Raw genomic sequence first — 25526 nt, 5'->3', positions numbered from 1 at the left:
ATATAAAGTCTGTAGCACAGGACCCAGCACAATAGATGCATATTAAATTTTGTTTCCTGGGGGGGCCGGCCCTGTGGCCTAGTGGTTAAAGTTCTGTGTGCTCTGCTTCAGGAGCCCAGGGTTTGCAGGTTCGGATCCCAGGTGGGGTCCTGCTCCACTCATCAGCCATGCTGTGGAGGCATCCCACATACAAAGTGGCAGAAGATTGGCACAGATGTTAGCTCAGGGCTAATGCTCCTCAAGGGAAAAAAAAAAAGAGGAAGATTGGCAACAGATGTTAGCTCAGGGCAAATCTTCCTCACACACAAAAAAATTTATTTCCTTTCTCTTTGTTACCCTCTTGTGGTATTAAATTTAAGGTAAAATTTTACTAAAACTCAAGTGCTGAGAATAAAATTTCCCATTAAGAAAATGATTCACAGAAATATACTTGATCAACAGCTGACACAGGAACAAATATGTCATTTATCATTTTTCTTTTCTTGTCTTGACATGAATTAGCTAAAATAGTGCCATGCAGCCAATACCAATTTTTTTTATTACCACTCTTTTAAAAATGACTGACAGGATATTTTAGTTTATGTGTCAAGAAGAAAGAATAACTGGCTTTTCCAATTGACTGTCATGCTCCCAATCCATTTTCTAAAAGCCTGTCCAATTTGAATTTGTATTTTATTCATTTTGTCTTATAGCAGGAAAAAAGCTCTAATAAAATCAGTAACAACTTTCCTTTTGAGCTAAAAACTACTGTCCTTTGTCTTCTTACATTCTAGCGAAGGCTTATTAACTTCTCAGGCCTTGACTATAGTGTGTATTACCAATACTGGCCTCGAAAATAATCTGCTTCAGTGTGCACGGTAACATCAACTCACGACGATGTCAGGAGAGGGAAAGTGTGTGTGTGTGTGCACACGGGCACATGCAGCCATAGAGAAAGTGTGTGTGTGTGCACACGGGCACATGCAGCCATGGGAAAATGGCATGGTTTTCTTGACCTAATTTTGGCAGCTTGAGAAGAAAACTGCTGGGGTTTGGAGTTGCTGCTCCAGGGAACTGAACTGTGCTGAAGCTGACGCTTGGGCTTCTGAGCCGTTCTCTCTGGCAGTTAAATATGTTCAGAAAATCATGGCTCTTTCTTGGCAAGACCACTTACAAATAATAAAAATAAACAAACTAAAAGAAATGACAATTCAACTAAATTAGAGAATATATAGTATTCATTTTTAAGAAAGTAAGGGAAATTTTTAAAAATTACCCTGAAAATCAACTATACATCAGATTTTTTTACTGTGGTAACATTAGTTTATAACTTTATGTAAATGTCAGGCGTACATGGTTATATATTTCGATTTCTGTGTAGGTTACATCATGTTCACCACCCAAAGATGAACTGCCACCCAGCACCACACACATGAGCCTAGTCACCCCTTTCGCCCTCCTCCCTCTGGTGACCACCGATCCCATCTGTTTCTCTGTGTTTCCTTCTGGTTGTTTTTACAGCAGATTATTTTTTATGAAGAAGTGTGTCAGGGAAGTTACAGTTTCCTTTAGGATAAGGGGTAGTATGATGACTTACTGTCTAATATCTAAAAGCGTGCTCTTTAAAATTGGACTGTCAGAGCTGATTGGTCAGGGTCCCACTTTCTAATGCGAAGTTCTATATTTGTTTTCTACCAGTAATATTGCCTCTCCTCCCATGCTTTTGTAGTTAAAGCAACAATAAAATATGTACGGGGTCAGGGTCTGTCACTACCCTCTAATAGATCCTAAAAACTCAGTATGGATGTCTGTCTTTCATTCTGCATGTGCTCTGAATCCCAGAGAGTAAAGCCATATAACAGGGGACACACACCCTCCAAAATATGTTCAGAAGCCCACTGTTCCTCTCCCATCTTGACTGCAACTTCCTTCTAACTCTTCTTTTGTGCAAACCCCAGTGTAGTCGTGGATTTAATCCATGTCAGACTTGTTCTGAAACCAGACACGGCCATCCTGGCTCTGGACTGCTGCTCTAGTTACCTGGACGCCCAGGAAATGCTGTTGCTTCATCAGTTAACTGGCCCCAAAGGCTCCAAAAAAGCGATGGCTTTTTTTTTCAGTTCACAGGAGGGAAAACACTGCTACCAAATAGAATTTTCTCAATGTTTAGTTTTCCTCAGATACTTTTTCATATACCCTTACAGCCTACTATTTATCTACTGTGATAGCCGCATCACACTGATCCCTTTAGCCGTTCCTAGAACTACGGACACTTTCTCTTTGTTCAACTCCTTTGTTCTTGCACTCACTAGTCCCTTTGCCTAAAATATCCCTTGCTCCTTCCTTACCTTCCCACCATTCTTGTTCTAGCAAAATCCTTCCCATCCTTCCAGTGACAGAATAGATGATGTTTAATCCCAGCCTCCTTTTCTAGCCATGCCTTCTATGACACCAGACTTGATTCAGATGTCCATCTCAGGTGCCTTCGTTGGACTAGGTGTGCGCATCCGCTGTAGCATGACCCCTCTGTATTGTCACCACCTGCTTGCTATAGTTTTCAATAGGTGACAAATTCCAAGGCAGACACTGAGGGATAGTCTTCACGGTGTCCTCAAGAGCTAGCATTCATTCAGTAGCAGGGACATAGTGGTCTTAAGAGGTCTTTATTGAGTGGCATGAATGAGTGCTAACAGATGACAAAACAACAGAAGTAACAGCAGACAAATCTTAAAGAAAAAGTTGAAAACAATTATTGCGCCAGTTCAATAGCTTCTCTCTCCATAGATGCCTATGATTGTGATTTTTACACAGTATACAAATTGTATAATTATTTTCCCCATCCTTTTCTTGGAGAAAAAAATGCTCTAAATTTAATTTAAAACACAATTTCCTGGAATTCAACCACATAGATATGTTTTGCAAAGACTACCACCCCGTCCATCTCTTTTGCCTCCACCATCAGCTCTGTCCTGGGCACATTTCTTTCTGACTTGAGCTGCTTCTGTGACCTTTTAATACATAAGAAGTGACAGAAACAATGAGACTCTTTTACCTTCTTACCTCAGGCCTCTTACCTTCTTATGAGAAGATGTACTCTTACTCTTGTTCTCAGCCTCAGCTGCAGTCTTCAGAAAGAGGCTTCCAGGGTAAAACTAAGGGTTGGAGTTCGGTGAGATCGTCACCCCAGGCGAGTAACACGCCTTCCTATCTTCTCTACTCCTCCAAGGAGCGAATTTCAAATAGGTCTCTGCATGTTGAGGATGCATGTTGTAATATGCCTTAAATAAAAGAGAGCAGTATGTGTTATTGTTGTTTCTTCCTTTGGGGAAGAATTTATTTAAAGTTCAGTTTTTCTGTGTGAGCCTGGAGAATTCTCTTTAGCTATTGTGAAAAGAGACTTTTATTGAAGTGCCCCTTTAGTTGACATTAACAATGGCTACCAATCTCACCCATTTAATGCATGCAAGAACTCTGACCTAGGGCACAGATAGCCATTAAGATGCCTGTGAAGGTCTAGAAAATTATTTCAGGAATGAGAATGGGAGTGGTGGTGGCAGTGGCAGTGGCGGTGCTGTGGTGGTAATGCTGACAGTGCTGGTGGCAATGGTAATATGGTAGTGGTAGTAACATGGTGACAGCAGTTGTAGAGGTAATGGTATTAGTGGTTGTCTTGGTTGGTGATAGTAAGAGTGGTGGTGGTGGTGGCGGCAGCAATGGTATTTGTGGTTGTTTGTAGTGGTGACGGCAATGGTGGTGGCAGCAATGGTATGTGTGGTTGTTTGTAGTGGTGACAGCAATGGTGGTGGCAGCAATGGTCACAGAACTCTTTCTGTTTAGTATGTTAGAGGCTCAGCACAAGACTAAGATGGGAGGCTTTTGAACAAGCCCCTGGCAACTCTTCTCCACGGATATCCAAGAGAAACTGAATAATCACTTAATACTAAGAAAAAGTCTTCCATTTATACAGAGGTAATATGGAGCCCAGAAATGGGGCTCAGGTCCTTTAGAATCATCTCTGCCTGAATGCCACTTGGCACCTGCCCTCCCCTGAGCCCTCAAACCACATGTATCACACTCTCATTCACCCCTTTCCTTTTTTGTGTATTTAAAACAAATGTCGTTTCCTCTGAGAAACCTCCTTGACAGCAACCCCACTGTAGTTCTCAGGGCTTCCCACTCATCAAGTCTTTGTCATAGTTCTAGACTGTCTGCTTATCCGTCTCTCCAGCAAATAAAAAAGATCCTTGAAGACAGGCAAAAACTATGCTTTTTCATCCCTGTACTCCCAACATCTAGCACAGGGAGTGAAATCAATGTTCGTTGAACACCTGTGTGAGAGGAAGATTGACTCGTTCCTGTAAGACACCAGATTTCTTTGAAGGACTGGATCATGCCTTTTTCTTCTTAGGTTTCCCTGTCTGTCCTCCAGTGTTTTCTACATAGTAAGTTCTTCGTAATAGCGAAGGGAAAATAAATTCAAAAGATAGATTTAACATTCATTTGATGCACAAAGCAACACTGAAATAGGTAGAGATATTAATCTCCCAAGGTCCCAAGGTCTGTGACCTTTCTGAAACTCCATGGCGTTTCGATGCTGGTGAGCCCTAACTGTGTGAGAAGGGTGCTGACGTCCAAAGATGCCTCCCTTCAGCCACACGCCATTTCAGGAGCAGAGCTCAGGCCAAGCCCAGGCCTTGTTAGGCCTTTTCTGCTTCTCCCTTCACAAAATCATGTTAACTTATACCTCATTCCTTTCTCTTCTTATGGGTCTTTTTTCATATGCAGTATAAAGTATTTCTAGAACAATCCTCCTCCAGCAAGACGTAGAATTAATAGTAGTTACACTATTTCTGTTTTTAGGACCCACCTCCTCTCCAGTTAAAGCAGGGGCAGTCACCTTAGAAAACAACACCTGCAAAAATCTAGAAAGAAATGATTTGGTCCAGATGGTAATGTTTGGCAGTTGCCAAAAGAGTCCTATGGCCAGAGCTTTAGGCCAAGTCAATTCCATCACACCTTTGCTTGGTGACAGGCTGAAAACAAGCATGATCAATCCCTAGAGTCATTCTGGTTTCTCTGATGCAGATTTTCACCCATTAGGGACCTAGTTCTGGAACCAGAGATCAAAACAACAGATCTTTATTATCCTTCACTGTTCCCTCTAACACTGCTTGCTCAAAGAAAAGGAGGTGAATGATTTCCAACTCGGGTTCAGCTCTCCTGAGAAGCTTGTGGTTTCATGAGTCTGAAAAAAGAACAGTGATTCCCAAGACAACTTTGTCTAATGGTGTTCATAGGATCCCCTGTCCCCAAAGCAGAGCTCTAAGAGCCATTCCTTCCAGGAGAACCGTTCAACCAGCAGCCAAGAGTCAACCTTGATAAATACGATTTTAATAAGTGCTAGAAAATCAGGAAATGCAGGCCCCTGGCTCTTGTGAGTTTTATCATAGTGAGTTCCCTACAGAGAGCTGGAGAAGAGCCAGGAATGTGTCGTCCTCTCCGTCAGAGCCCTGCAAAGGGTCGGTGTGGAAGGGACGTTCTCCCGTCAGGTACTACTGTATATCAAAGGTATCCCCCTCTTAGAGAAAAAGATGAAATTAATTCAAAAACAAAGAGAAGAGTCTGCAGCAACACTGGCAGATGATAAGGTTTATAAGCCAGCCCAAAGGTACTCGAAATCTACCATAAGGGAAACATCTGACAAAGAAAAATGTGTGCTGGCAACTTGTTTGATTGTAATTTCAGTGAAAAATTGAAACCATACTTCCATGGGATTAAGCTTCCCTCACTCACCAGAAAGAGGTCCCTGTTAACAAGTATGGAGCATGTTAGCATCCCCCGCATTCTCCTTCGGGCTGCTTGCCCATAAGTGTACATTGGGAGTTTGAGACAGGAGAAACCTCCTCAATGTGGCCAGAGGTGGTAGAGTTGGTTTTTAATACGTTGCGGACTAAAGTGGTTGCAATGGCAGCAAAAGTAAACATATGCCTTGCGGATGCAATATTAATTAGGGGAATAAATAAGTCCAAAGGGGTTCCCTTCAGAGAGATAATAAGACTCTCTTGAAGGTATGCAAAAGAGGCCCATAGTTTACCTGTCATGGTGTAACGATGCTGAATAGGGGGAAGACACTTTAATTTTCCCAGTGGGTGTGTATCTTTATTTTTCTCATTCACAAGAGAGTAGGCTAGGGAAAATGGTCATGCTTATGGTTTGCAAAAGAACAAATGTTTGGTAAGAAAAAGCAACGCACTAGAACTGGAGAGGTCCTTCACAGTATGTGTTTGCAAAGAATACCAGAACTGCTTACAGCATGTAAAGATGCCACGGAGTCAGTCAGAGCAGTGATAATGCGTTTAAAAATGAATGAGCTCAAGAGCAGTATACGGCGAATACGGCTAACAGTTTAGCAAATGCAAGGGCTGGAAGAAGGAATTATTTTGTCCACATTTTCATTTATTTATTTTCACCAGGACTGTTGCCTTTCCTGCATTACAGTCCCCATCTGCCTCTGTCACAGTGCTCTGACCATCCAGAGAAAGATGGATATTGACCTCCTGGGACTAGGTGTTTCACAAAAAAAATCAATCCTTGGGACAGAGAAAGGATTCTCTACTCTGATGAAGTTATTTCACTATATAAAGTACTGAATTATTTCGGAATGTTTGTAAGAGAAACACACATCCGGTGAGAGGAAGGAGAATGCATCTGAAGTTTAATCCCTTATGAAAGGGCCTCAGCCAAAGAATCTTCTATAGAGTGTGTGATGAAATACACTTTCCCTAGGTAGCTCTAATTATGCAGAAAAATGTCTAATGCTGCCTTGCCATGTCTACATTTTATGTAAGTTCCCAAGGGCAGGAGCCATGTCTTTTAAACTTTGACTCTATTACCTGGTATAAGATCGATGCTTAGTAGAGTTAAATAAAATACCCGTTATAGAAACTCTGCTTTCATACAGTTCAAGAGAAAGCATGTAAAAATAAGAAGCCAAGAAAAGGTAAGACTTGCCATAATCAAAGAAAAAGCAGCTAGGTTTTAGATATTGCATCAAGCCTAATTCCAGCTCCACGAAGGTCAGTCCAGATCTGCTTGCCTTATTCATTTCTTCCATCAGGTGGTCTGATGGCTTGAAATTATCACTTTATTTCCAAAGAGGCTAAGTTACTATGAGTGTGGGCACTAGGACAACTCACGCCAATAATTCCAACAGCTTTCTGCCTGCACAGCACCTCGTCCGGCCATAGTGGAAACGAGAAATAATTAATCACATAACTCTGAATGTACAAAGGTAAAAGTTATGCAGGGCCAAAGATCCTGTATGTGTCTGTCTATCTCATCCGACTTTATTTAGAAACTATTCTTCAAAGAAGGAGGGGCTATTCTTCCACATCTTTATTGGTCCCAGAAGGCAGGGCACAGGCCTTGGTAGGAGGCAGTTTCTATTATAAATGGCCAAAGGGAGAGTCTCTTGCCTCTGTGAAGAGCCATGACAGCTCTACTAGCTTACGATGTTGCCTGGGGGCAAACAGACGAGTGAAAACTCTGTTACCTTAGATAACTGAAACCAAGGAAAAGGGCTATTTTACAAAAGTTCTGTCTTTCCAATGTACTAAAGAGCAAACTGAAGAAATGGAAAAAGTCAGAAACACACAGAATACATGGTCTCAAAATGTGAGTCCTGGATCAGCATCATCACCATCACCAGGGAACCAGCGCCAAACGCAAATTCTTGGGCCTCTTCCCGACCTGCCGAATTAGAAGCTCTGGGCTGCAGCCGCTTTGTCACATCCTCTAGATGGTTCTGAAACGTGCTAAAATTTGAGACCCACTGCTGGAGACTAAGGATGAGTGCAGAGAAGGGGACCTGGGGAACAAAATGCCTGCCAGATGGTGAGGGTTTGAGAAAACAGCAGTAGCAAAAAGGTGGAACAATATAGAGGACAGCTGCAGACAGTGGGCTGACTAATAAACACTTTAAAACTGTAATCAAAGGCACATCCAGCCTGATCTACGAGACTTCTCTCACTGCATCCAGTACCTTTTGAACTTCTGCTTCAGTACTGAGTGAGACCCAAAGTTTTAGAATTAGGAGGAAAATGACATTTTACTTATTTAGGGACCATATCTAAATAAATATCAAGCATTAGAAACAAAGATCAAGTAAACCTGAAGGTCAGTTTGGGGAAGACTCAAGATATTTTTCTTAACAGATTCTAGTTTAGTATCAATAATCCTTCTCCATAAGTGAATAGCTCTAAACTATAAGATAGAGTTTTAGTTAGGGAGAGCTGTTCAGCAATGGGATGGTTGACACAGATAAAGTACACAATCTTTCTCTTGGAGATCTTAAATTGATTCTTATCTTCTGGGATGGTTTACCAGCAATCCAATTAAATGGCAAAGAGATACATTACTTTTAAATTTATCTTCTGATCTCAGTCCATGAGTTCATAAATATAATTTTCATAAAAATGTTTATTTCCCAGCCCAAGATAATTTGGGAATAAAAGGTCTTCTCCTTCCAAAGTGAGCCCAAAAAGTATTAGATGGTTGCTGAGGGATCAAGCATTTAAGAGACAGAAAATATATTTTCAAGGAGTTTTAATGTCTAAGTGCTTGAATTAGAAGACTTAAGTCTTACTCCATCTTTTTCTGGCTGTTTTCTTGAGAAAAGTCCCTTAACCTTTCAAAGACACATTCCTTATTTTTAATATGAATATAATCAGTCTTTTCTCAAAAGGTTACGAGCTTAGATGGGATAATGCATAGCAAAGTCTTGATAAAGTTTAGTTTGTGTGCTATATGAACAAAAGGTATGACTTTTAAAAATCTAGAACATTCATCTGCTTTAAAATGTGTCCTTTCAGAGTCACTTAACATAGGAATCTTTGAAGTATATATTGCCAAGATACACAATATTCCCTGAGGAATCTTTAATTTTTTGCCAGTGAATTAAAATTTTTACTTTCTGTTTAATATAGTGGCTAGCTTAGTTTCTTCTGAATACCTTGAAAAAGTTTAATTTTTTTCTTTTTACATATTAAGTTTACTGGAAGTTATCATTCATTAAGACTAGCCAAAAATGACCCTGGTGAGTATTGTTTGGGATTGTGTTACTACAGGGAGCAATTGTAGAGGGAAATCCCCAGCCTTCCATGTTCACTTACGAACTTATAGCCCAAAATAGAGATGCTCAAAGAGCTGTTTTGCAAACTCTCTGTCCTTCCAATATGTCAAAAGGCCAGGATGATGTGGCCTCTGGGAAAAGAAGACATTTCGGGAGCTGTAAACAGAACAGCAGCCTAACTGCTCAGGCGACCTGGTCCCAGGCTGATCATCACACACAGATTTGCCAACAAGAGCGAAGGGCTGAAGATGCAACACAGCTGAGAAACGAGTTGATGTGATGAACTTTCGTGTGATGTTCAGAATACAATGAAATACAAGGAGACCTGAGAGATTCATTGAGATCTATTAAGCTTTTACCACTCTTTAGTCCCTAAAGACAAGAATCTAGTTATCTGAAAAATGTGACATACAATCTGGTTCACTCATTCTTCCAATGCTATTGCGACTTCTAGGAGGAACGCTGCTCCCTGCCCTGTTGTGCTGGTGGCAATATTTGATGAAATGTTCTATTTAAGAGGGATGTGCTGGGGGGAGGGTAATTCTCCTCAAATAGCCTAACATTTCTATGAAATCCTGGCTTTGTAGTCTATGCTGTGGAATTTTACAGAGAAGAAGGATTTTTTTACATTGGGAGAAAATCCAGAGTAAAGAGACTTGGGAAATAGGATTTGCTTCACTCCGCAGGGACAGCGGCGGAGCTTCCCATGTGCTGAGCGCTCTTTCTTAAGTGGTCACATATGGCTTGCATCTGTTCATCTCTTGAGCACCCTATATAGTTAGCATTTCATTGCTTCGTGAATCACCCATTAGTTTTAATTATACAAGAAAAACACCTTTCCAAAATGGCACCTTTTGTGTTGTGAGCCCTGGATCCGTCACTAAGGCAGACCATTCCGCGGCTGTTTCATATAATGGGAACCTCCTGAGAAGAGTGCTAATAATCTGACCCCACTTACCTCATTCAATAAATATTCATCGCACACATATTAGGCTAGATGCTGGATACTTCTTCTTAGTTCTCTCTCCAATTCTCACTGTTTATTGAACATTCACTCTGCACTGATATTCCTTTGACTATTAATTGGAAATTTTCAAAAAGATCATCAATTTCTACTTAAAATACTACTATTTATTTATACCCCCTAAGTGGAAATAACACGAGATGAAGAGGAGGGAGCCTGGGTTCTAGTCACAGTTCTGCCACCAGCTGATCTTAGCCAAGTCCCTTAACCTCCGTGGGCCTGGAGCTCTCCTGAGTGAAGTAAGCAGTTGGACTGGAAAACCACTAAGGTCCTGCCCGTTTAGGACTTGTGGGTTCTTCCAAGAACAGTGCATTGTCATGACGTAATGGGAAATCTCTGCCTCCAACGGCAATTAGGCTCCTGACAATTCCCACGCAATATTTTGATTTCAGCATTCACTGACCGAGAGGAGGCATGGATCACTTGGGGTGAGCACCACAGCCATAGACTCAGGAATTATTTTATCATAAACTATGACAACTACTTCCTCCATGTCCGATGTCAACTCAATGTCTCACCTGAAGGTTAACTGTTCTGAGGTCTGACTGTCAGCTGCACACAGTCTGGTCGAACCTCTGATGGCAGGCTCCGGCTGTCGCCAGAGAAGCCCGTTAAAAAATGTTTGAATCCTGGAGGTTGACTTTGGGGCTTTCCGATCCAGAGGGAGGTATCAAATATTATGTGGATCAGGCAGTAAAACCCTTCCCAGCATAGTCAGGTTTCCACTGTAATTGTGAGGGTATAAACTGGATAGTAGCTGCCTCAGTGCTATGTGCCTCCATCTGGAAGCCTAGAATGGTCCAAAAGGCCCAAGGGGAGCGAACTTTTGAGGCTCTCCCAACTGCAGAGCACACAGCTGCCCCACCCCTCGCAGGCTGCACACAGCTGCTCACTGCCTGCTTACCCCGCGCAGAACTTCTCCTGACGTATACTAAGTCAGCTGCTCTCGGATTGCGCGGCCAGAGAGAAACTGAGATGGGGACAGAAAAGTGAGAGAGAGGGAAACAGGGTCATCATGTCCTGTGTCCCCAGGGGGTCATCATCTGGGTAAGTTTGAGAGTTCTTTCAGGACTCTCTACAGATTCCCTGCATCTCTCAGGATGAGGGACGTGGTCCTCATTATGCACAACAACAATGGCTGCAGCAAGACAGAAATCAGGTCTGTTCCTTGTTCAAGTCCCGGGAGAGGAAGTTAGTCCTAGTCTCCTCCTCGCCTCTCACAGGCCGTCCACCCGGGGCCCTTCCCACGGCTCAGCCTCGCCCTCCCTCCTGATTGAGAGTCTGCCTGTGTGCCTGTCCCTCTCCATGTCTGGGTGTGCTTCTATCTGTGTACTCTCCCTATGGCTCCGTGTGTGTCAAGTGTGTCTCTGCTCTCTGCCTCTGATTTCCTTTCAGTCTCTCTGGGTCTGTGACGATGTGTGTTTCTGTGTTTCTATTTCTCTCTCCCAGCCTCTTCCCCAAACCATTCCTAATCAAGTAGAAAATAAAACAAATTTAACGTTTCTGAAAACACATCGACCACCGATATTTTTACCAATTCCGCTCTTAAAAGTTACAGTGTCAATACAAATGAATATGGAAAAGGAAAATTGATGGATGTGCTTTCTTCTTGGTGTCTTCCATTAACGAAGGGGTCAGGGAAGATCTGGGAATTCTCTTCTCAGCTTGGGAACGTGTAGTTGGGAGGGCTTGGATGACGGCCAGCAGGGATCCCCAATTGGGCCTCAGCCCCTGGAACCCCTGAAGATGACACTCAGCCCTGGGAGTGATCGTGTGGGCTCAGCTGCAGCCCGCTCACCTCCCACAGAGCGCGCTTCTCCAGGGCTGGTGCTCATCTCTGCTCTGGGACGCTTCCAGAGGGGGTTTTTACTAAGGCAGCAAAACGGACTTGTGGAGATGGCGCAAGCTTTAGAAATTAAAAGACCTAGATTCATAATCCTCGCTCTGCCTCCTGCTCTGTGGCACTGAAGTTTTCACCTAATTTGTCCTCTTTTTCTTTACATAGGAGTGGAGAGGACACTAACCTGCCTTATGAGCATTTCAAGATTCTTGGGACAGAGAAACGACAATGCATCATGTATGGGTTATTGCTTTTTGTGTTTGTTTAGTTTGGTTTGGTCTTTTTGTTTATTAATTCTGAGGTGCAGTAGCTCTCAACTGAAGCAATTTCGTTTCCCAAGGGACATTTGGCAATGTCTGGAGACAATTTTGGTTCTCACACTGGAGGGGCATTACTGGAATCAACTGGATAGAAGCCAAGGATGCTGCTAACATCCTACGACGCACAGAGCACCCTGCCACAGCAAAGAACCATCTGTTCCAAGCAAGACCAACGGTGCCGAGGGTGAGAGACCCTGGTTGAGAATGATCACCCTTACAGAGTAGGCTTATTATTGTTTCAGCATGCTATTTTCCTTATTTTTTTAACATCCCTTTTCTATAAATGTACTTTACATATTTTATGTCCTTGGCACACCTATGAGGACATTTCATGCCCTAAGCAAGGGAAGCTGGCCACTGCCTATCCTTTGGCCTTCCAGCCCCTTCATGTCTGTCCCTTTGATGAAGGCTTGGGCAGTAAAGATAACACACCAGATGAAGTCATGCAAAGATTCGGAAGCCCAAATTCCTCCTCACAATATAGCAATTACAGGCCCAGCGACAACATAGCTAAGTTTATTCATTCCACCATTTGAAAATGATTAATTAATTTGGGCAAGGCACTAAGATAAGCACTGGGGAGACAGATTTAAAATAAATCCAGATATGATCTCTGCCCCCACGAATTGACAGTTAAGTAGGAAAAACAGAATGTAAACCAAAAAAATCACACAAATAAATATATAACTACAAATTGTAATAAGCGCAATAAATGACAAGAAATAGACTCTAAGAATGAAAATAACTGAAGGACCCTTCTGGAAAAGGTGGGAAAGGGGTGAGAAGGGTCAAGGAAGCCTCTCTGACTGACAGTTGAGCTGTGACCTGAGGGAAGGCAGGAGTCAGCCAGGCTGGGAACCTTTGGAGGACAAGGAGGAGCAGGTGGCAGGGTCCTACGGTCAGAACAAGCTCGAGCCATTTAAACACTTGAGATTTTGGAATATCTTTGTCTCCTTGTTTTGCATCATCCAAATTCTTTGTGAAAACCGCCAACTGCAAATGGCTACATTTTTCATTTTTTTCAGACAATCTCACAAATTGATAAGGATTCACTCACTGCTATTTTTCTCCTTGTTTGGAAAATATGTAATCAAGGTAAGTATATTAATGAAGGTGATATGATTATGAATAATAAATCTAAAATAAAGGAATTTAGAGGCTATAAAATTGTCTAGCTAGAAGACAATTTTACAGTTGAAAACGAAGAAATTAAGTGACTTGCATGAACATCACTTCTGAAGTTATCTGTAGGGCTAGGACTAGAACCAAGGTCTCCTGACTCCTAGTCATCATCTTGTCCTTATTTGGGATGCAGCCCCTAAATATTGCGGTAGCATCATGAAATGCCACAAAGCGTTTCTACCAAATGTCTCATGTTGCCAAAATCAGAGACTGATACTGTTATATATTGGCCACCAGTCTGATCCACTGTGGAATTTTTTTAAATTGTTTTTACTCAAAGACTAATAAACAAATTAACCAAGCAGGAGATCCTCTTCAAATAAAAAGGTCAAAATATGACCAGATTAATAAATATTGAAGTTTACTTTTTAATGGACAAAATAATATACAGAAGAAAATATATTTTAAAAAATTTCTTATGTGTGCTAGATGTATTTCATTTGGACTTTTAGATCCACTCTTCACCCTTCTTAAACTTGCTTGTGCAAGGTGCAGGGGTCGGGGAGGTGGTAGCAGAGCTGGTTTGTGTACACTACATCAGCAGGTTGCCCTCTGGCGATTGGTTGGGTTTGATCAGTTGGGTAGTATTGGCAGGAGGGAGGGAGAGAAGACATCAGGATATTTATTAGCTCAGGCTGCCTCCATGCACGATGTCCAGAGGATGGCTGTATCCCTTTAACCAAAGTCTCCTGTCAAGCTTGCAACTCCACAAAGTGTTCTCTTTCTCTTTCTCTCTCTCTCCCTCCCTCAGATCCACTAACCACCTCCCCCATCAGGTCTAGGGATGATGGTAACAAAGCCCCCCATTTACTCACTGGTCCTAGACTACCACACCATCCTTTTGGTTTCCTTGTACTACTGAAGCCACACCTTTGTAATCGTCTTTTTAAAAAAATCTCCCCAAATTACCTTAACTTAAACTTGCCATCTGTTACCCAGGTAACTTCGATGTGCCATCCCCAATAGTGAACAGGAAGGAGGTACTGTCCATCACTAAACAACTTCCTTGTTAGCTGGTCACATATATGAAAGTCACAAGGTACAAAACAGTCCTTTATTTCAGATTTGAGCTGGAGTTCCCCGGAGTTCCACAAGGAGATGAGGCTTCAGCATCATGTTCTTTACTCTAGTCATTCCCCAGCTCCTCAATGGGCCAGCATCTTTGACTAACTCTTTAGAAGCCTCCCCAGTCCCCTTTCGATGCTGCTACAGGTTGAATTGTGTCCCCTCCAAAGATGTTGAAGTCCTAACGCCCAGTACCTGGGAATGTGACCTTATTTGGGAATAGAGTCTTTGCATATGTAATCAAGTTAAGAAGAGGTCATATTCAAGGTGTTCCTTAATCCAACATGAGTGATGTCCCTATAAGAAGAGGAGGAGAAAGACAGACACAGGGAAAACACCAGGTGACAGCAGAGGCAGAGAACGGAGTGATGTGTCTACAAGCCAAGGAGCGCCAAAGGTTGCCAGCAACACCAAAGGCTGGGAGAGCTGCACGAAACAGCTTCTCCCTAGAGCCTTCAGAGACAGCGTGACCCTGACGACATCTTCATTTCAGACTTCTAGCCCCTGAGCTGTGAGAGAACACATTTCTGCTGTTTCAAGCCACTCGTGAGGCACTGTTAAGATAGCCCTAAGAAACTAGATCCCTCCCCCTTTTCCCCTTTGCAGGTCTTATCTATCCCTCCACCCTTCTTTTCCCTGCCCCACCCCCAACTCCCACCTCACCTCCTCAGTCCCTGCCAGGACTGGCTGCTGAAGGACACGCCAGTTCCCCTCCACGTGAACTTGGGGCACTTAGACCCCATGTGTGGACAGCTACCAAATAATCAGACTTTTCAAATGACCAGATGGGCCTTTGCACATTTCCAGTTCCAGAAGAAAATGTGTAGAAGTGGAGATGACGAAACAATTTTCAAAGGCAATACACCAATTTTGTTAAACTTGCCTCTAGCACAGTAGTTCTCATCCAGGGGTGACTTTGCCTACCCTCTGCCCCCAGCAGTGTGTAGAGACCTTTTGGTTGTCACAACTGCAGGACGCTGCTCCTGGCATCTAGCGAGCAGAGCCCAGGGATGCTGCTCAACATCTGCAGGGCACAGGACAGCCTCACAACCGAGGATTATCTGGCCCCAAATATCAAAGGGCCAACGTTGAGAAGCTCTGCTCTAGCACATGTCCTAAATATGTTCAATTCCTTCTTGTCTATTGAAAGGGGGAATGTGTTTGACTGAGAAGTGATGAGAAATAATCCACGAAGCAGCACGAAAATACTTGTTTCATTTTGTTCTATTTCAGTGAAGTTCTTTAAGAATCAATGTTGTATTCCATAAAAAGTAAAATTATGTTTGTTTCCCTTTCAGCCAGTGCTACATTGGCACTATCGTGCAAAATTCCACTTTCATGTCAGCACACATTGAGACTCTAGTCTGGAACTAAACTTGCAAACTTTTGGCACAAAGCAGTTTCCTTTTTGGTGCCCTGTTGTCATGATATCTGCTTGCCTCTGAAGTTTATAGCTCAGTCATGTGTTTCAGTTCCTACGTCTTGTCTCTACTCTCTTTACCCTTCCCCATTACTGGTTTTACCGAATTTTGCAAGCTTGCGGACTTTTAAAAAAATTAATCTGCAAAAGTTCTAAAACATTCTAAGGAAACCACAACTAACATAAAACACGTAGGTGTTTTCTCCAGTCATTCCATAGGCTGAAACTGAGTCTAAAAGAATCTACTTTTACTAAATTTGAATAATTTAGGTTAACCCCTCTTCTTTCCAAACAGTATTTCAGACCATCTTGCCACACTGTCACTCTCATCTTTCAAGGCAGAAACACTTGTTATGCAAATATTATTTTGCCAGAGATTTCTTGATATATGTGAATTTTCACTTTTGTCCCTTTGTAATCATTTGTATTTGATCTTCCTAAAGGGTTAAAGCTAGTAGTGGGCATTTTGGGTGACCATATGAGTTCCACCTTAGAGGCAGGAAGACCCTGGCTTGTAAGTGTGATTGATGAGTTGGGAGAAAGTAAAATGATGATGAGTTACTTACTTTCTGTTTTGTCATCGGTTTGTTGTATAACTTTGGGATATCTGACTCATCTTTCAATGGGATGACTTATCTTCTCATACTCAAAATAGAGATGAAACAAGCATCAAAAGGTACTTAGTGTACCATCTATTACAACTGGACCGTGAACGCACCTGCTGTGCCATTGATGTGGTTCATCTTCGGCTCAGACCTTAAGGCTGAAGCATGAAAGGGCTGATTTGGGATAAAACATCTCTCCTCACACTGGGTCAAAGCATATATGGACCCAGTAGTCATAATGGGATGCAGTTAGAATGTAGGAAAAAGGGAATATCCTACCTAATTTTACCACAAAGTTTGAGATATTGGTTTTAAAGCTGTCTGAGTAACTTCAAATGTCTCAGCTCACTGAGAAGACTGCTATCCCTTTTTGTCACGTTGTCACATTGTCAAATGCCAAGACGAGTTTTCTAGGAAACAATCATGAGAAATCTGTTTCTTTTGGGAGAAAAGATTTAAATATCTGGGTGAGGACTCGAGTGAGACATTTTTTGAATAAATATGACAGATTTGGAAGCCAAAATGCCACCCTCAATACTAACAATACTACTTTAATAATCACTGGAGTGGTCGCACTGTTGTAGGAAAGACACTAGAACTTAAAATATGTGGAAGTCTGCTCAATATTAAAGTAATACATAAGGTTAAAAAATGTGGCTTGTACATAGTAGAACAAAACAATGAGCCCAGGAAATTTTGTTCAATATGTAAGTTTAAATGCATAGGTTGTTGATCCACAAAATATGCAGGGATGACTACAGTTCATCAAATCAAAGACATCATCAATTGTAGGACAAACCATTATTTTAAGTACAACTAAGAAAGAGATGGGTCGCCTGGTGGAACAGCGGTCAAGTTTGCATGTTGCACTTGGGTGGACCGGGGTTTGCCAGTTCGGATCCTGGATGCAGACCTGTGCACCACTTGGCAAGACATGCTGTGGTAGGCGTCTCACATATAAAGCAGAGGAAGATGGGCACGGATGTTAGCTCAGGGCCAGTCTTCCTCAGCAAAACGAGGAGGACTGGCAGCAGATGTTAGCTCAGGGCTAATCACCCTCAAAAAAAAAAAAAAAAGAAGAAGAAGAAAGAGAAAAAAAACACTCCCAATTCATCGTAAGACCATTATTTTAAGCACAAGTAAAAAAGAAAATTGATGCCAACTGAATTATGACATAATGTTTTCTAACTGCATTGAAAGAATCATCTCAGTTTCAGTTATATTAAAATGTGAAAAATGGGCATCTTAGAATGGATGAAATGCAGTATCTTTTTTCTTTTGAGTATCTAAAAGTACCTATCTTTTTCTTTTGAGTTGTAGTGCATGAAAATGTGTTGAGAAACTTTTTTTCTTCTCCTTTCCCATTCCTTCTTTTGAGGCTTGGAATATTCCGAACCTTGGAAAACAAGAAGGAATTTAGTGATGCTCTTCCAGGTAGAAGAAGAGACAACAGAAACTCTTGGCATCCTCCCGAATGGAATTTGTAAATGCTGCCTGCTACCAGGGAGGCTTTTGCTCCTGGCAGACTAGGAGGCCATTAGGGGAGACATCTTTGCTTAGAGTGCTTACTGTCGAGCAGATTGCTTGGCATTGTACTATCTGGCCAACTGTTGGCTAATTTTAACTAAGATTTACCCATTAAACCAGTTAAGGAGAAGAAAAAGATATCACTTCAGAATCTTGGTGCCATAAAATGACCCATAAAAAGAGGTTCTGGGATTCAATATGCTTAGAAATGTTACCAAAAAAGATCCATAATACACATTTATCTATTAAAGCCTCTAAAGACCAGTTGTTTAAGGAATGACTGTATAATTGAATACATGGATGGATGGATGGATGGAGGGATGGGTGGATGGATGGAGGGATGGGTGGATGGATGGGTGGGTGGATGGATGGATGGATGGATGGATGGATGGGTGGATGGATGGATGGATGGATGGATGGAGGGATGGGTGGATGAGTGGATAGCTTGCTGTCAAACTGGCATAACTATTGTTTAAAGTAATCACAGTGGTATTTTATAGTCTCTATAAAGTGTATTTTGTCATATTACAATTTTCTAGAAGTTATCTTTGTTTTAGGAGTATAAAATTACGTTTATCTAGGGCTTCTATCTGCATGTGACACGATTTTCTAAAACTAATAGAAAGTTGATAGAAGTGGATTCTAGGAGTTGAAATGAATTTAAGGTGATCCTTCCATCTCTAAACAAATTGCATAACTAATATTTGTTCTTCCTCAATATTCCTGCGTTGCTTTTCTCCAAGGATCTGTCTTGTGCATGAGAAGGGATAGTTGGTTCCAGCTCTAAGTTCTGTAACTATAGTATTTTAAGGTAAAATGGATTATGAACCAGAGATATCAATAGCAAGGCTTCTGCTTGTTAATTAGACGTGGAAAAGAAAAGGATAAGCTTTGGACTATTTAAATAAGAACCATCTGTTTAGAGGAGTCCTGGGCCATGATGGTCTTATAATTTATAGATAGTTTAAAAAATATTTCACTAAGTATTACATAGTATTACATTGATACCACTTTTCTTAGAAAACAGTTAGTATAGTTAGAAACCTCCAGACATTAGTTTCCTATGGCTGCTGATACATTACCACAACCTTAGGAACTTAAAACTATAGAAATTTAATCTTTTACTGTCCTGGAGGACAGAAGTCCAGAATGAGTCCAACGGTCTAAAATTAAGGTGTTGACAGGTCATGCTCCCTCTGGAGGCTGAGGGGAGAATTCTTTCCTTACCTTTTCATGTTGCGAACAGCACTGTTTGCATTCCTTGGCTCCTGGCCCCTTCCTCCATCTTCACAGCAGCATTACAGTGTATTTCTGTCTGTCCCTGTCTTACCTTCACAGCAACCACTGTTTACCAAACAACTAGCCAAAGTCATACCAAACCTGGCCAAGCTGACACATAAAATTAAACACCACGGAGGTCACTGATAAAATTGAGAAGTTTCGACAGAGTATTATTCACTGCTATATCCCAACATCTTAGAATAGTAGTTAGCTCAATAAATATTTGTTGAATAAATGGATTTCCTACTTTTTTCCCCTTAAATATGATACCCTCACTTGAACCAAATTAGATAAAATGTGCCAAAAATATTTTAAGAGACGTCTTTTTATTTTGGTTTGTAAAAACACACAGAAGTTGAGGAGTAGTAGAAATTATTTAAAAATTGGTCAATCAAAAACCAAGAAGATAATTCTATAATCAAGTATGACTGATACATAATACAAATCATCAAATAATTCTAAAATATTTTAAAAAGCCACATTTTATATTTTCTGGTTGCACTCTTGTATTACAATAATTAGGATTTTAGGACTTCTTTTTATATATCCTGTCTCTGGAAAACTTGAAAATAAAGATAGCAGCCACTGATGGCTTCCCAAATACTGGAGAAATAGCTCTCAGTGAGATCCATAGATAAGTAAGTATCTTCTTTGGTGACATCTAGGAGATTTAATTTTGCTTCCCATTGAGTTTTTGCCAGAATTGTTAACTTACCAAATAGAGCAATTTCACTCTTTTTTTCCCTTCTGAGTAATCACTGTCTGGTAACATCTGAACCCCCAAAGTCATCATTCTCATTGAGTGACTAGCTTCCTGATACCATCTGGCTTTTTACATTCCAAGAGCTGGGCTTTCCACAATGATTTTCAGATTTTTAAAAGGTCTTTAAATGAATACGACTTTGTTTATTTCCTTTCTTAATCTAATTATGCTTGGTTGAGTTACCTGGTTTATTGGTACAATATTGATTATTTTAGCACAGCCTAGATAGAAAGAGTGTTTATGGATTACAATTTAAGTCCCTAAATTAGCCAGACTGAAGGTACGTGGTGAAGTAAAAATAGTGCACTTCGAACATTCCAGCTCTCATTACAGCTTAGTTTCATGCTATAATTTGTCAAACTATTCAAGCAAGATGGTTTTTCTCTAAATGCAACATTGCTACAAATTATTATAATAGTTGTTTCTACTAAAACAATGATTTTATATACTTTGAGAATGCTTAGATTAGTTATTTCCACCATTCAAAAATGATTCAAAAGAAAATCCTATTCACAATTCATCAATTCAAAAGAAAATCTCAGTTTATCAATTAGTCTTTTCTGAGAAAGAATAATTTTGACTCTGAAAATTATGTGCTACTGATATTAGGTTAACCATTCTTTGTATTGAAATGACACATAGCATTCTTCCAAAATTTTAATTTGTCACTTAATGTCCATTGGTGATATAGTTTTAAGAATTAAAACAAAACAAAACAAAAAAATCTCCTCTAGATTATATCTATCTTCTGAAAAAAAATCAGAGATTTCTTTTTTCACAGTGTTCTTTGCCAAGATCTTCAAGACCTGGGACTATGCCTTATTGCACAGTGTTTGGCACATATTAGCCATGAAATAGATGGTTATTGATTGAATATGTAAGTGAAAAAATGAGCACATTAATGAATGACTTCATTATGCATTAAAATTGGCTCCAAACTTCTTGATGGTCAAGACAAGAAGGAAATGTGATAGGCTATAAAATTTTCAGTGCCTAAGGGAAGAAAGAATATCAAGTGAAATTTCCTTGATATTTCTCCCCGCCCACATGCTGTTTGCATTTGCTCACTTTTCTCCCTCCCTCTCTGTCAGCAGAACATGAGAATCTCTTCCTGTGTAAAGGCTAGTCTGCTAGAGACTTGGACCTTATTCATTCACCTTTTTGCTGTGATTCTCTAACTGGTCTCTCTGGTTTCACTCCTGCCCTCCTATGGCGCATTTTCAACAGAGCAGGGATTCTGTTAAAATCTAGGTTGGGTCACAGTATTTCTCTGATCAAAACCTTTAAGAAAAGGTTTTTTTTTTTTTCAGTTTTTTTAATCCAATTGATCCAGCAAGTGATCTTTCACTTTTGAAAATTATCGGTAATAAGTTAACCATGGCCATTCTAAGCATTTCATTGTCTACCGAGATTTTTGTTTTACTCTGATGCTTCCCTGAAAGTGCTTGCAAAGCAGCTACAGCACAGATGCTTTGTCTTCAACAAAGGACTGTCTCTGAGACCCATGGAAAAGGACTCTGTGGTGAAACAATCTTGCTTGTAGCTGTTGAGGAACACCTTCATGTAAGACATTTCAAACATTTCAATATACGCCGTACAGAACGGCTATCACATTCTTACAATGAAAGAACACTGTGCTGAACCCAGCTTGCAGGTAGCTATTTAGGAATATCTTTAAAACGTTCTTCAAAACGTTAAAATCAATCCCCTGTACACAGCTAGTTCAACTCTTGGGGCTCCCCATAATAACTAAATGATTCACACACACACAAAAATTTTAAATGGATTTTCTATATCTTATAGCAGTCACATTAATGTTTACTTTTTCTAGTAATAAAAGAAATACATGCTCATTGTGGGAAAATTCTAAAGAACTTTTGAGATGAATATCCAAGTTTCAGACAGTACACCAGAGTCACACATCAACAGTACATCAAGAAAAAATTTTTTTAAGAAATAAAGACAAAGAAAAAAATGGAAAAGGGAAGGACCTGAGACAGATCTTAACTTGAAATCAGGAAAATGCCAGTACCAATCAACTTTCAAGATCTGGTTGAAGAGTTGTCTAATTGCCACCAGTGCACACATTTGTTGGGTTTGTAATTAAGCTCCGAGCTGTGCGTAGCGGGAAAGAAACCTGTTTTACAGGTTTTAAACCTGTAAAAACAACGTAGCTTCCTTCAGTTTGTCCAAGCAGTCTCAAAGTCTTAAGGTGTCAAATATGATTCTCAGCATTTAATTATTTTTGTAATCTACTGTGAAGAAAAAAGAATTTTATAATAACCCAGATGGCACAAAAAACACTTCATGCTCCTTTTTGTAAAAAGAGAAAAGAGACTACAATTGGATTTTATGATTTCATGCACTATCTATGTTAGTATGGTTACAGAACATTTGCAAAACCAGGTTTTATTTCATTTCTTTAATAAAGTCTCTCTCTCAAAACACACAATTAAAATTAATAAGAGAAATATCATATAACCTTAAATGAGACCTCATATGCTGTGTTCCTTACAACAGCTGCTTCTATTTCATTTAAAGTAGCTAAGCTTTACGTAGAGTCTTTGGAGCTGACCTTACAGAATAGCAATTCTGTTCGCCCTACAGCATGTGTTTCCAGTTTTGTGTATCTGAGATAACGTTTCTTTTAATATTCAAGAAATGAGACTGCATTATGCCTGAGAGGAAAAAATTGTGTATCATTTAAAACATCATTGAAGTCAATATGAACTTCAACTTTGACACCTAAAATTGACAGTGTAAGCGTACTAAAAAGAGACATTCTCTTCTTAATTTCTATTTCCAGTGAAATTTTATGTTTATGCATAATAATGTTCTTCTATGGAGCTTAAATAATCTTGTGTACACTAATTGGTGAATACTTTCAACATCCTTATGAAATAGGCAGGAAATTCTTGTTGGTCAAGACATGAATAAAAACAAGGTCATGCTCTATTATTTACCATGGAAAAGGAAATCCAACAAATTGTTGCACAGAAACTGTTAGTTAGCTATTCTTTTCTGCTGAGAACCAAACAAGAGGAAATTGGTTTAAAATGTTCTTAAATTACACTAGGGGAATATAAGATAGCAACACGAAAGACTTTTTGATGGTGAGAGTAAAAACGAGACTAGACTAGGCTGCTTAGCCTACGGCATGCACATTAACAGTGGAACACAAGATGGCAGGCAAGTGTTGATGGTGGGGGTGCAAAACGCCCTCCTACGCTCTCCCGTATCTCCTCTCCCCATCTCAGGGCCGTCAGGCACTTGTATTTGAATTATTCTCCCAGCACAACCCCAAGTCTCAGCAAAACATTTCCCCTGGGTCAATGGGTTAATCCTGGCAGGCACCAGAGCTCCATGATACAACAGCTTGTTGTGAGCCGTCATTACTCATTTTGCAAGATGGTAAATAAAGACAGATTTCAGATGTTATTTTACATGATTTATACCAGGAGGAAAGTAATTAATGTTCATTTCAAACTCTTCCAACGTCATGAAATTCCATATCAATGAAAATTTCATAGAAGCAGTTTTTGGATCAGTGTAAGAAAAAAGAGAGCTATCAGGGATAATCTTCTTTTAAGGATATTGTCTAAGTGATTACTGACCGAATGGGTGATCCAACTAAGTTTAACCTTTGGTGATTTAGGAACGTATAAATCAAAATTTCTAATGTATTCATTGTCTCTCCTGCACTCAGTGAGCAGCCATGGCTCTGAACCCCAGAGAATTTACTCACCCTTTTTACTAACCTCTCCATGGCTTTCCAAAATATGCTATAATTTGCATAAATGGTTCAGAGTGCTATGGATTACTACGACTTCCACCAAGCATGGCTACATTGATTTAATATAGTTCAGCTATATAATTTTTCAGAACTGCTAATTAAAATTTTCCTTTGTTTTAGAGACATTGGTCAAATAAATGAATTCAGAGCCCAGGGAGAGCTGTGTTGACCTAGCACCAATCTGCCTTTCAACATTCCAAAAAGTGTCAAAGCAACAGCCCATGAACATTTTCAAAGTTTTGGGTTTCAATCCTAATAGTTCCAAATTTTGTAGATAGATATATATATATACACATAAATTCACAGACATAATCTCAAATGACAGGAATCATCAACATGATTAAATTTATTGGCTTAATCCAAAGGACCATCACCTTCAGAATTTCATGTATGCTTCTCAAAAATATAACTTTGGATCCAAAATTTAATTAAAAGTTCTCCCAGACATAATGCCTTGCTTTATTTTCCACACATTAGAGTTTGGTCTAATTGAAGTTTTATAAAATAAAATTTGTACTGTACACTGAATTTTCATTTATATATTCAGCTCATCGATTTATTCATTTTCTGTCAAGAATAAGAGATTTGTAACTCATGTTCCCAAAATTATTCCACAAATATTCTGCTAAATAAGAGATTCAAGACAACATAAACATTATTACTCTGATGTCTCAGTCATTGCTGAGATGGTCTAGTCATTTCAAATTTTTTAATGATTTTAAGTATTTCTATTAATTCCATATCCTTTTGGAAAGCCATGCCTAAAAGTAAGGCCACTCATTAAATGCTCTTAAGGCAAAATGAGGGTTACAATCACACTTGGATATTTTTGTTCTAACATAAAACAGAAAGTACTTTTCTTACAAAAGAACTTCTTAAATTTTTTTTTAGCAAACTTAGAGTACTTATCCATACTTTGGTTTACAAAAGATTGACTTCTTCTATATTTAGTACTTATAAAGAATATAAGCTATGTTATCTTTGAAAAGATATTAGGAAATTATAATTATATTTAATTGAAAAGGAGATTCCAAAATCAATCAATTTCTTATTAGTTTAAGTACCTGCTAATATGGTTTTCCAGATATATACATAAATCAGAATATTTACTTCTACACCAAAAAACATGAAAAAAATACTGTGATTTATGGACAATGTGGTCCTAACATTGAATGCAGAGAATGGTGTCTTTATTTGATTATATTCAATGTCATCCAATTTCCCACCTTTTCTAAGATCTCTCTCCTGAAAAGGAAAACCATAGGATAATATGAGAGGGTGAAGGTAAATAGAGCCAGAAATGAGACCTGCATGTTTGATTCAACAGCGTGTTTGGGATAATAACACAGAATCACTCCGTCTTTCATTTTGCTCTGGTTATTTTTCCAGCTCAAAAATATCCAAATGTTAATGTTCAAAACTTTCCAGTGATCAAGACAAAGCCAAACTCCTTACCATGGTCTATAAGACTTATCATATTCTGCTCCCACCTATGACTCCAGCCTTTCACCTCCCACCGTTTCCACTTCTCTAACAAATGCAACTTGAGCTCAGTCTCCCAATGGTTCACTAATCCTATTGTTCTCTCCATACTTGC

General features: G+C 39.9%; 1 protein-coding gene across 2 annotated transcripts in view; it reads right to left on the bottom strand.

The window, feature by feature from the left end:
* Positions 1-1202: 1202 nt before the first annotated feature.
* The window catches only part of AIMP1 (aminoacyl tRNA synthetase complex interacting multifunctional protein 1), a 103226-nt gene continuing 78902 nt past the window's right edge, over positions 1203-25526 (bottom strand). The window contains exons 9-10 of one of the 2 annotated variants that reach the window (XR_011501815.1): positions 3054-3257; positions 1203-2705 (exon numbers count right to left, since the gene is read on the bottom strand). The gene's annotated coding sequence lies outside the window, so the exon portion shown is untranslated. Of the gene's footprint in view, positions 3258-25526 lie in introns of both variants that reach the window. The other variant, XR_011501814.1, reaches the window with a different exon arrangement.

The sequence above is a fragment of the Equus asinus genome, chromosome 3, assembly GCF_041296235.1.
Source record: "Equus asinus isolate D_3611 breed Donkey chromosome 3, EquAss-T2T_v2, whole genome shotgun sequence".
Lineage (NCBI taxonomy): Eukaryota > Metazoa > Chordata > Mammalia > Perissodactyla > Equidae > Equus > Equus asinus.
The sequence above is the reverse complement of the archived record's forward strand: the minus strand, read 5'-3'. Positions and strand labels throughout refer to the sequence as shown.